The sequence below is a fragment of the Triturus cristatus genome, chromosome 3_2, assembly GCF_964204655.1.
Source record: "Triturus cristatus chromosome 3_2, aTriCri1.1, whole genome shotgun sequence".
Classification (NCBI taxonomy): Eukaryota; Metazoa; Chordata; class Amphibia; order Caudata; family Salamandridae; genus Triturus; species Triturus cristatus.
The window spans coordinates 154,413,501-154,425,621 of NC_140584.1; the positions used below are offsets into that span (position 1 = coordinate 154,413,501).

At 45.2% G+C, this 12,121-nt stretch overlaps 1 protein-coding gene across 1 annotated transcript in view; it reads left to right on the plus strand.

Moving 5' to 3' along the window:
* LOC146856932 (transient receptor potential cation channel subfamily V member 6-like) overlaps window positions 1–12,121 on the plus strand; it is a 254,437-nt gene that overhangs the window by 39,591 nt on the left and 202,725 nt on the right. The gene's annotated exons all lie outside the window — the stretch shown is intronic.

Here is a 12,121-nt window from a genome sequence, read left to right on the forward strand (position 1 = left end):
TTTTGTGTCCTTTGTAGCAAATCAGATCAGAACTGAGATTCTTGTGCCAGGGGTGCCCTTTAAATCCTAGATTTAGGGGTGTTAGGGTTCTGGGTACAAGTGTCCAATGGGCTACTAGCCCCAGCGGTTAATCAGCCCCTGAGGTGACCATATCTGGGGGTATGTGTCACATTTTCTACCCAGAACCCTCCGTTCTGCCACTTTTAAAGGTTGTTTCCTTCTTTGGGAGACAGTCTGGTTGTATATCACACGGGGTGAAGGCTTGAAGCTCGCCACCTTGATGTGCCACTTCACTAACTATCCTGTCAGGGAGGGAGGTCTGACCTCCTTCCCATCCAGGTCATTGTTACTGACTCCTGAGAGAGTTCACAACTCCTGGCAGGGGTCAGATTCCTGTCTTAGCGGCAGCAGCTGTGGGCTGGCAGCCAGAGCATAGGAGAGGCTGGGGCAACCAGGTGGGCAACCTCTAATTTAGCCACTTTGGTGAGTGCTGGATCGTCCTTGACATGCAAATCATGTCAAGGGTGATGAGGCACATTGCTTGTTACCAAACATGACATATTTCAGGGGTACCATAATAGAGCTGCGAACCTCAGTGGTGCTCGGTTGGCAGCGCATGTTATCCTATGAACCGCTGACCACTTATAGTAGCCCTTAATAGAAAAGGTTAATATAGGAACAAATATGTGTGCATTTATATGTCCTCACCTTTAATATAATGCATTCTGTTTCCTGGGATCAGGAGGCCTTCCTTAGGGGTGACTGGCATAAATTCAATATAGTACATTGGCCTTGCCACACACGGTGAAGGCAAAGTTGAGTCCAAGTAGTTTGCAGTGCTCCTATAGTCTGCAATGGCAGGATTACTGTCACCTGTTTACCTGGGTCACTCTGGGTGGCACAAACACTGCTTCAGGCCCTGGTGACCTTATAACAGGGACTTATAAGGGGGGTTAAAGTCCTTGCCAATTGGGTTTGCCAATTCACATGTATCAGTTATAGGGAGAGAGCACTGGCACTGAGGCCTGGTCAGCTGGCGTCAGTGCATTGACAGAGTCAAAAATCAGCATCTAGTAGTCCAAATGGGGGTAGAAAGTGGGAGGACACCAGCAAAACAGTCTGATATCTTACACTCCCCCCACCCCCCAGCCAATATATTCAGGAGACTTGGGTGAGTTTTGCTGACTCAGTGAGGATGGATGTTAGGAAACCTGGCTGAACTATTGCAGGGCCTACTCTACCGCACATCCCTCTGTCAGAGTCACGCCCTGTGGGCAGTTCACCCACCTCAACAGTAACAATACCAAATTTAAACTGGACCTTAGGTAAAGATGTGATTTCACCTTCCTTCTGTTTTGATTATGATAGTGTGGTGTCAACTTTGTTTAAGCCTATCTTAGCTAGGGCAACACCTAGCTTACCCGGCAAGGTCATCCAACACTAGAGCAACCCCACCATACCAACAGGGTCAGGGGGCCTAATTTACAGGCCTGGGCGAAGTTCGACAAGCTACACGGAGTTCTGTGAGTAGTAGAGTGGGTTACTTGATGCTGTTTGCACTGATTTTGAGGGCTGGGTGTTTGTCCTGCACTACAAAATCAGAGCGAATGGCATCTCACAGAGTGCAAGAGGGTGCCGCTTTTTTGTGCTGCTCGAGTAGAAGTTCCAATTGAGTGGCAGCTTTCTCAATGTGAACGGAAGGTTTCTCAATGCGACCTCCCGCGTTGAGAAATCTCAAGGGGAAGTGGTTTAGCAGAAATGAGTTTTTTAGAACTCCGTGAGCTCCACAGACTGTGAAAAACTCTGCAAACTTCACAAACGGAGCAGAGTTCACTGCCCAGGCTTACTAATTTTTCTCTGGCCATGGTGTCTACCTCCCATCCCAAGTTTAGTCCTGCCATGAAGGCTAGCACCTATCAGAGGCGACTGGCACCTGGCAGTGTCCAGAACCACATCCTGAGCTCTCCACTGACAGGTGGATGGGCTACCTTAGGGGCAACCATGGTTTCTTGGAGTCTCCCTAGATGTTCAGAGTGGGGGGTTACCAGCTCCTGTGGCACACACCCTTCTTCCACTCCTCTTTCTGTCAGTTTAGGGGTGACACCTTGGTTTGGAGGAATTAGCTGACTCTTCAGGGGTTAGAAGTGGCCTCACCAGTGCCAACTTTGGGGTTATTCCTTACTGTGGTAGAATGCCTTTGGCTTACTGGGTCCCTAGTTAAGAGTGGTGTTCCTTTCCCTCCTTTAATCCTTTTTTAATTTCTGCTGGAGCCTTAGTGCCATAATCTTAGGTACAGGACCCCCAGGTTCCTTTGTTTGGGCGGCACCCTAGGCAACCACTCCTTATGGGATCAGACCAACCTCTGGAAGGTCATTTCTTAGGATACAGTGTAGGGGCAGGTCAGGACTGACTACCACAGTATGCCAGCTAAGGGTTTCCCCTCTTTCTAGGGGTACTACGGCTACAGGTCTGGATGTGACCTCCCCTGGAACTACTCTTACTTACCTTGATTCTCCTGGCACATACTGATCTAGGGACATTAACCTACCGACCACTATGGTGTGACTGGCACCTGTGTGTCTCAGGGCAGTGGTTAAGATCACATTCACCTGTATGGAGTGGAAGTGCTTACTACCACCCTTAGGGATCACCAGCTTACCATCTGTACCCTTTTCCTGTTAAATGCTTTGAGGACCTCCTCATCTGAGGTGTCTTCCCCAAAGGCTACACTGACTGTCCCAGTGTTAGCCTTTCTTTTGGGGAAGGCTGCATCCCCTCTCTGGTGCCCTGGGTTTTGGCAATCAAAGCACAGCCTATTATCCAAGAGTTTGTTAAAGCCCTGGGTCTCACTTACTTTGCTTGCCAGAGGTGGGATGGGTTTGGTTCTCCTCCTGTTTAGGGTTCTGGGGTCCTGATGGAGTCTCTTTGGTAGGCTTACCACCTTCCTCCTTTTCCTTTTGTGGTCCTAACCCCCCTTCATGGGGTCATCCCTGGGTTTTCTTGGGTACTCTTGTCCTTGCCCACTCATCAGCCTTCTTTCCCAACTCTCTAGGGCTAAAAGCCTCAGAATCTACCAGATGCTGGTGTAACTTGCCTGAGGTACAATTAGTTAAAATGTGCTCTTTTATAATTAAATTGTATAGCCCGTCATAAGAATACACCTCATTGCCTTATATCTAGCCTTCTAGTGCTTTGACTGAAGAGTCCACAATGTCCATCCTTGTATGGTTTTGACCTCTATGGGTGTCCCTAAACTTCAATCTGTAGTCCCCCGAGGTGAGTCCAACTCTTCCTATCAAGGGTCTCCTTCATATACTGATAGGACTCAGCCAATTCTTCATTAAGGGTCAGAAGTCTATCTCTGCCCTTCACTGAGAATAACTCACACAGTAGAGAGCCCCCAGTGCTGGTGACTTATCCTCCTAATTTTGCAGGCCCTCTCAAAGGCTGCAAACCACTTTTCAATATCATCACCATCACTAAACTTGGAGACAATCCATTTGGGGATCATAGGGTCAAAAGTTTCCTCAAGTTCACTATTGCAGTGGCTGTGTTGGACTTGACCCTTTTTGCAGGGTCATCCCTGAACTTTTTGCCTTCCTCCTATATTTTTTCTGACCTGTTGCTGGCTGTTTTAGGACTATGGGCACCTTACCACTTCTGATCAGTGCTAAAGTGCATATGCTCTCCCTATTGTAAATTGATGTATGAATTAGTGATTCCATGAGTGGTTGGTTTGGTTTACCTGTCAGACCCAAGTACAGTGCACCAGGAGTGCCCAGGGTTGGTAATCCAAATACTGCTGGTGGGCTTGCAGCACTGGTTGTGCCACCCACAGAAGCAGCCTGTAAGAGTGTGTCTAAGGCCTGCCATTGCAGAACCTGCGTGCAGTCTGGTACTGTCATGCTGACTGGGCAAGTGCACCCACTTGCCAGTCCCTAGACCTTCCCTTTTCTTCATATCAGACACCCCTATGGTAGGCCCAAGGGCAGGGTGCATTGTAAGGATAAGGTAGGACATGCCCTGGTGTGTGTGGCATGTTCTAATAGTGAATTACAGCCATTTTCGTTTTTCACTATTGCAAGGCTACCTGATCTCCATAGACCAGAATGGGCAGTTTGATTATTACATTTTATAATCCTAACTCACTCAGGGAACATGGTAGAAATTCGAATTTAGAATGCCTGAACTCAGAATGATAAAATACATATTTTAGTGAAGTTGGTTTTAACATTCTGTGTTTGAAAATACCACTTTCAGAAAGTAGGTATGTTCTTGTCTAACCATTCCAACCTGCCTCTGCTAGGCTGTGTATTCCGTGTCTGGAGTTTGAGTGACAGGGCTGGGGAATTTCAGGAGACAGGGTGAGGTAGCCCAGTGGTGAATAGAGAGATCTGCATCTAGATGGGAGGGAGGAGTTGCACCTGGGACCTGAATAGGGCTGTGCCTTCCCTCCACAATGCTGGCTCCACCCCCTGTGGTGCGTCTGATGTCTCTGCCCTGCACTCTGAAAGGAAAGAAGGAGTCAGGTAAACAAAGTGCTCCAGGACTGACCAGAACCAGTTTGAACAAGGCAATGGCCCCTCTGCCCTCAGAGGACAAAGGATTTTGGGGTATAAGTATTGGGACCCTGATCCCAAGAATTTAGATCACTTTGGGAAAACAAGAAGAAACCTCTGCTGAGGAGAGGAACCAAGAAGAAACTGAAGAGAGACTATCCCTGAAACTGGGAGATTGGCCTGCAGGGGCTGCCTACTGCCAAAGAGAGGAGAAAGGAACTCTGTGTGTACTCTTGCTCAACTTGTGAAGGATCTCCAAGGGCTTGGAAAAGAGTTTGCCTCCTGCTGAAGTCTCAGGGACAACATACTTCAACCACCAGCTCCCCAGAGTTCTTTGGAAGTGCCTGCTACTGTTTTGGGGCCTTCTGGGGGACTGCGTGTCGCAAGGAGCTGGAAGCGCGACTCAAGAAGGAGAAGCGTGCCGCCGTCGGAGCTGTTGTCGTCGCATCGCGTAAAGGGGTGACGATGCTGCAGTTGTCGCATCGAGTGGAAGCGTCTCGCATCTTCGAAGAAGGGTCTCGCAACGCCAAAGAAGCGTGTCGCCATCGCAGCCATGGTAGCTGACGCATTGCACCGCATCAAGAGAAGAGTCTCGCATCGAGGAAGGAGCGTGTCGCCATCGCAGCCATCGTAGCTGACGCATTGCACCGCATCAAGGAAAGCGCCTCACATCCACAGAGAAGCATGCCGCCGTCGGGGCTGTTGTCGTCGCATCGCGTAAAGGGTGTCGCCGTTGCAGTTGTCGCATCGAGCAGAAGCGTCTCGCAACGTCGGAGAAGAGTGTCGCCACCAAAGCCGCTGTCGTCGCATCGCGTAAAGGGGTGTCGCCGCTGCAGCTGACGCATCGAATCGAGCCTTCTCGCAACATTGGAGAAGCGTGCCGCATCTGGAAGATCTTCACGTCTTTATTTCTTTGCACCAAACTTTCATCGCATCAACATCGTTGCAACACTTTCGTTGCCCTGCGTATCGCATCTAAAGGTACATTGACTTAAAGTGTCGCATTTAAGAACTAAAGAGAACTAAGCTAAATTCTACCATCTTAAAGTAACAGTATTGTGGATTTTTGTCGTTTATGGTCTTGTGGTAAATCTATATAAAGAATACTTATTTTTTATATAAAACCTATGTGGTGTCCATCTGTAGTGTTGTCACTTGATTACTGTATGTGTTCACAAATGCTTTACACACTGCCTCTGAGATAGGCCTGTCTGCTCGTGCCAAGTTACCAAGGGGGCGAGGAGGGGTTATTTTAGGTGTGTACCCCTTTAGCCTGACTAGAGGCGAGGGTCCCTATTTGTCACAAGTGCATACCTGTGCCAACTAGAGACCCCCAAGTCTAACAGGCTGCCACTATTATCTTTGGACTTCAAGCCCATTTTGATCCTTCTGTCTTCAAAGGCTAGTATCCTTTCCTCAAGTTCAATATTTTTCTCCTCTAGTGAGATGAGTCAAGCTCTTCCTCAAGGCTTACTACCACCTTACCTGTAGAGGGTCTGCTAGAGTGACTTCTGTCACTTCCCACTGGTGAGGGGGTCTGGGAAAGGGTGGAAAATGTTGGTCTTCCCCATATTTCCCATCTTCTTCAATCTGGGGTAGGGCATCAGCCTCACCTTCTTCAAGGTCTTCATCTGAGTAATGGATCTCTTGCTCTAGTTTCTCTTTCTTATACGAGCAGATGGCTTTTTCAAGTACCTCCTTTTTAGCTATACTCTATAGCTAATGCCACTAGCCTTGCACAAAACCTTTAGATCACTGATCTTCAGGGCTAGGAAAGTTGGGAACTTTTTCAAACAACTTTTACACTTTTTTCTGACTTTCTATGTCTTTTGTTTCACTATTGGAATGGGGGTCTTAACAGCTGAAATTCCAATTTAAAAAACTCTTCTACATTTTGAAAAATAAGTGTTGTGTCTAATGTCAATACTGGATTTCTCGTGCACAATCCCTTATGACCAACTGTTACTGCGAACACAAGTTCAGGATCCCACCACTGTAACACCAATCTACTGAAGTGGAGTAATATGTAGTGATGCTGGTTAGGCGTTACTATGCAATACTCTCACAATACTTTAAAGATGGTTCTCAGATTCACAATAATAAATCCTTAGCTTAGATCTGGCAAGTGGAATAGAGAAGTCAGGCTACTAGACAGGGGCGTAACACAGGCCCCCGCAGCCCCCGCGGTGCGGGGGGGCCCCCACGCTCCAGGGACCCCCTCACTCTCAGCAAGGGAGACTGCTGCGCCTGCAAGCAACCCTCTTCAGTCTTCGCAAATTAAATAGTGCTCCTGCGCGCACGGCCTCCCCAAGTCCCCATAAATTAAACTGTGCACACACTCTAGGCCTCCGAGTCTTCCCTCTCTCTCTGTCTCGCTCCTCAGCTAGTGAAAACCGAGACTTCAAGAAACGGGTATTACCCTCTCTTTCCTCCTTTCGTTTATTTGTTCCCCTGTGAATTGGATCCAAAAAAGAAAAATATTTTTGCTGGAAAGGTTGTCTTTTTCTGACACAAGTGTAGCCTCAGGGTGGAGAGAAATAAAACATTCCAATTATGAAAAATAAATAACTAATTAAAGCAAGACAGAGTGTTTGCAAGGTGGCCAGATTGATTTATGTACACCTAAACACATTAGCGCCACTTTACAGTGTTTGCCAGTGAAGGAATACTTTTGTTTTCTCCTCTCTCTTTGAACAACATTGTTTTCCCTGTGTAAGAAAGTGCACCCTGCCTGGACGTACTGAAATACCTGCTTGATGGGTGAATTGGAAAACAAAGGGGCATATTAGCAACGCTTTGCGATAAATATCGCAAATCGCGCTTAGCCTCAATTTGTTTACCTCTGGCTATCGCTGGTTTTTATCGCGGAGATAGCGCGTTATTAGCAACACGTATCTCCAAGGCGATAAAAAAAACAGCGATAGCGGCAAAATGACTGATCATCGCTGGACATCCAGTGATGAAATTCCTGCGATAGTGAAATCCTTGGTAATAAGCTAAGGTGGTCTCAGCCTGACAATCCACCTCCCATTGAAAAGATGGCTAAGTCAGGTTTCAATCAAGCATTAGGAACCAGCAATAATCGTGGTTAGCGCGACTTTTTTTATTGCAACACGGGCATTGATAATAGGGGGAAGTTGTGATTACGACTGTTTCCATTTAGTTTTAGTGAGGAACACCTACTTTGCATGTCATTAGCGATAAATATCGCTGACATGCAAAGTGGCAAAATAAACGGACGCTATTGCCAGTAAACTGTCGCTAACAGCTGTTAGCGACAGCTTGCTAATAGGGTGATAACAATATCGCTGCTTTAGCAGCAAAAAGTGCAGCTAAAGCGGTGACATTGCACTTGATAATATGCCCCAAAATGTGTACAGCGACTGTGTGTTACCGAATGTGGTCTTTTTAAACCATACTGCTTATGTTTTGAAAAGATATAAGCAATGGGCACTGAAACAGGTCCCTTCCGGGCCCTGTAGTGATGGCCTTACCTTTTCATGCAAAAGCACTCACTAATTCCAGAATAATTAGTGTAAAAGGAAAAAGGTAACCATGTTGTTCCTGCTTACATTTCACATGCTTTACTTAATCTTGCATTCCCTAGGAGTGTTTGCTTTTTCTAGTATGTTGTTAATTTTTTTTAGGCAGCATATTGCTCTTGTCTAGTGCGTAATTAGAATTGAGTCACATCCAGGTGTTTATAGCGGGTTAGTGCAGTGCAAGTTTCTCTAAGTGGGGCAGTATGGTGTTCAGTGGGGGAGAGGATGTGGCGCTGTGGTCAGAGCTGCTGAAGGGGAACTGGTGAACCAGGTTCAGCCTCAATGACCAGGCTCCCAGACCACTCCTGAGGGAGCACATTCCTGTGCTACACCTTAGAAGGTGCCGCAAGATCTTAAAAGCCCTGGTGTCTTAGCACCAGCAGGTGGACCCTAGCGGTGGCAAGTGTGGATTAACCGTGAAGGCCTGTCCACCACTATCCATGAAGTTCACCTCCAGTCTTGAGGTCAGACCTATGAAGCAGCACACCATAGAGTGGCAGTGACTCTGTCACTGAGGTCACAGGACCCTTGAGCAGGGTGGCTCTAGGGCAGTGCGACCGCACCAGGCACTAAATTCAGGTGGGGCGTCATGTTTGTAAGTATAATATGGTTTTAAAAGCACTTGCTGCCTCCTTCCTGGCCTCCAACATTTTTGTGCAACAATAAAAATGTCTTGATAATTCCAGTGATTAGTGTTCTTAGTAGAGAGAGATGGAGTTTTCTCTAGTGGACGTTTTGAATCATGTAAAGGTAGCACAGAGGGTTAATGTGCCTGCTGCTAAGAACATGTGCCATGCAGATCACAAAGTGCACATAATGTGAATAGGTCAGTGGGTTACTGCTTTTGTCAGAGAGACCCTATTGTTACTTGCAGTTAATAAGTTAAAATCCTAACATAGAACAGTGAGCTATTAACTGTCATTTAAGAGCTGCATGCAAACTCCAAGGTATAAATTAGAGCGTTAGGTTTTTTTCCCCAGTCTTCGACTATCCTAATGTTGCAAAAAAGGGTTAATTTGGGTAGAAATCAATTCTGATTATTAAAGAGAACACCCAACCATGGTATTATGTTTTTAATTCTGAGTTTGTGTTTCTGCAGACCAATCACTATTAAACTATTCTGAGTACTAGTATGGTTGTCATGTGACTCCTACACCTTATAGTCCTTTGTCTTATGTAACATTTCCTACACAGTGATTTACACACATATGAATGATTGTCTCTGTGTAATATGTGTGATGTAAAGTGCTCTGACACCCTACACTGGTATTAGTGGTGCTATACATTTTCTGATACTTTATTATTTTGACATTTGTACATATGCTAACAGTCTCGGCAAAGATGTTTCTTTATTAGTACTAGTGAAACATACAACTGCAGCAATGAGAAAGGTGACCAGTCAACCTTTGCAAATGGCCCTCCATTTCACAGCAGCACAAGTCACATTTTTTTGTAACTTTTGATGTGTTTGATCTATAAACAATTTATTAGTTAAAATCGTCAGGTTATGCAGCAGATGATGTATTATGTGGCAAATATGGCAAAGCCATAGATATGTGGAAAACATTTGCAAACTAGGATATTTTGCCATTCATGTTTGAACTGCTCTTGTGGAAAAAGGGAGGAGAAGTGCTGATGACAGAAACTCCATGGCTGGGAGACAAATGGCTTGCAATTCCACTTTTAAGGATATTTGGGACATTCTGTGATTGGAAACGTATAGCACTTTGTGAATGTGTTTTAATGTCAATAACACATATTTAACCTTAAATAAACATGTGTATCTATTGGTTAAATTAAATAATGTAATAAGCTGTAACCGGTTAGTGAAATGGGAAACAAATACTAAAAATTGGGATATTTTGCTCTTTCTGCCACACCTCTCACTCCGCCCACTGACCCAATCCATTGGTTATTCCCGCCCTCTGATTCTCCTCCCACAGTTTCCATACTTTTTTCCCCCCACTTCGACCACTGCCTGGCACTAACATGCATTAGAGACAACTGTGGGCTTTTACTACTGGGTCTCTTAGAGAATGACACCTCAGGTCCATACACGGGGGCTACACACAGCACGTTTCTGGGTTCTCAGCACAACGTGTTTGCTATTTGACGCCAGACTTCTGCAGCTTGTGTTGAGGAAATTAAACATCCCCTTGTGCTTGTATAAAACATAGCTGCCAAATGGCATTGGCACCATGTCATGTCCATTCGTAGCTTTTATCCAACAACACTTTGCATGCTGGAATGTTTAACCCCTTACTTAGATGGTCACAGCACAACTCCCAGAATGCAAGGCGCTGTTGACTTAAAATCCAGGACTGGCTGGCGGTGTCACACGTGACGATAGAGCCATTTGGAGGCAATGGTGAATCTGTAATTTAGCAGGCGTGTCTATACTCTTAGTAAATTGTAAATACCGCCAGTGTTGACACACTGAGGTCTGAGGCCTCTGTTTGTTATGAAGTAAAGCCTAGTCTTTTGGTTCAGGTCAGTCCTTGTGAGGGAAGCTGCTGGACTTCTTTTTACCATGCACTTTGAAAGTATTTTCACCTTGATGCAAGAAGAAAGTTGGATTGTTTTACAAAACATACTTGATTTTTGTATATTGCTGGACTGGTGATTGCTTTATTTTGAACTTTGAAAGTATTTTCACTTTTTCTTTTGCTTTACCAACTACAGTTTGTATAGATTGTCATTAGGTACTTGCTGATATGGTTTGTTTTTATTCTACATGCAGTGTTATTTATGGTGTTGCTTGTACTTATCTGTAATACGTGTACCTTAAATCTTGTATTTAGCATTGTTTACACTACAGAAATGATAAATAAAAACAGACAAACATCTGCATCAATGTTCTGAAGCATCCAAACAGTTTTCTTCCTCAGCCTTGTTTGCCTGCCTGTTTTGCAGTGCTTACTAATAAAGACATTATGATTGAAATTGTTTCCTCAGTTCACGTTATTATCATGCACAACCAATGACAGTCGCTAGTGTGTGGCATGCAGATAATTCACCAGTCTATTTCTCTTGACTTTCGCAGGATACTGAGTTATAGCTTGTGTACTTCTCATGTATATTGTCAGTCGAGTTTTTATGGAATTGCAGTTTTGGGTTGGTCTTTCAAAGTTTCAAGGTATTTTGTCAATTTTATTTCAGACCCTTCATAGTTGTTCTTTGTTCTTCAGCCATAGGCAGTTCCTGAGACAATAGGATCACTCCTTGGCATTGTTCTGATTGCTGCCTCAGTTAAATAATCTGCTTTTGACAGTATTGATACAAATGGCATAGCTTGTATGTTAAGAGTGTTTCCCACTTTCTCATTGGAACTTAGAGAAAGACAATATAGAGGCATTTCATTTAAATTTTGGAGGTTTCAAATCAAAATATGCTAGATTTCTGGGTGGTAGGACAAAGTGGTAGATGGTGGACCGTGCCGCTGGGGTAGGGGGGGTCCTAAGACCAAGCCACGACAGTCAGTTCTATTTTACCTGTCTCCAAATGTCCGGGTGCAGAGTTGTCCTGGCTGTCCGTGGTGCTGAAGCGGTAGCCGCAGAGGAGCTGGTTTTACCGCTTACACAGTGCTGGTGAGGAAATGGTGCAAAAAGTTGACAACGAGGCCACTGCTGATGTCGGATGAAGTTTTTGTAGTTTTCCCTCGAGTTGCAGCATCGTGTAAAGGTGGAGGTTGCCAGACTGGCCACCAACAAACTATGTTCCCTCTTGGCTATACTCTTGTAGGAGTGCACAGCCTTCTTTTTCACAGATCCCAGCTCTTCTCCAAAAAGGTGCACACTGGGGCACATCAAAAAAGATTACACCGGCTGCTCCAATTAAAGGACCAACAGTTGCCTTTTCAACGGAAAGCATTGTTTTCTCTCCTATGAGCGTTTCATATGAATCAGAAAAAACATTTCTTGCTAAAAAAAGGTGATCTAGATATTTTATTTCAACCTCTTACTGTGTCTCAAATGACACAAGCCATTTAGTTATTGTGTGGTGTATTTAGGAAGGGTGGGG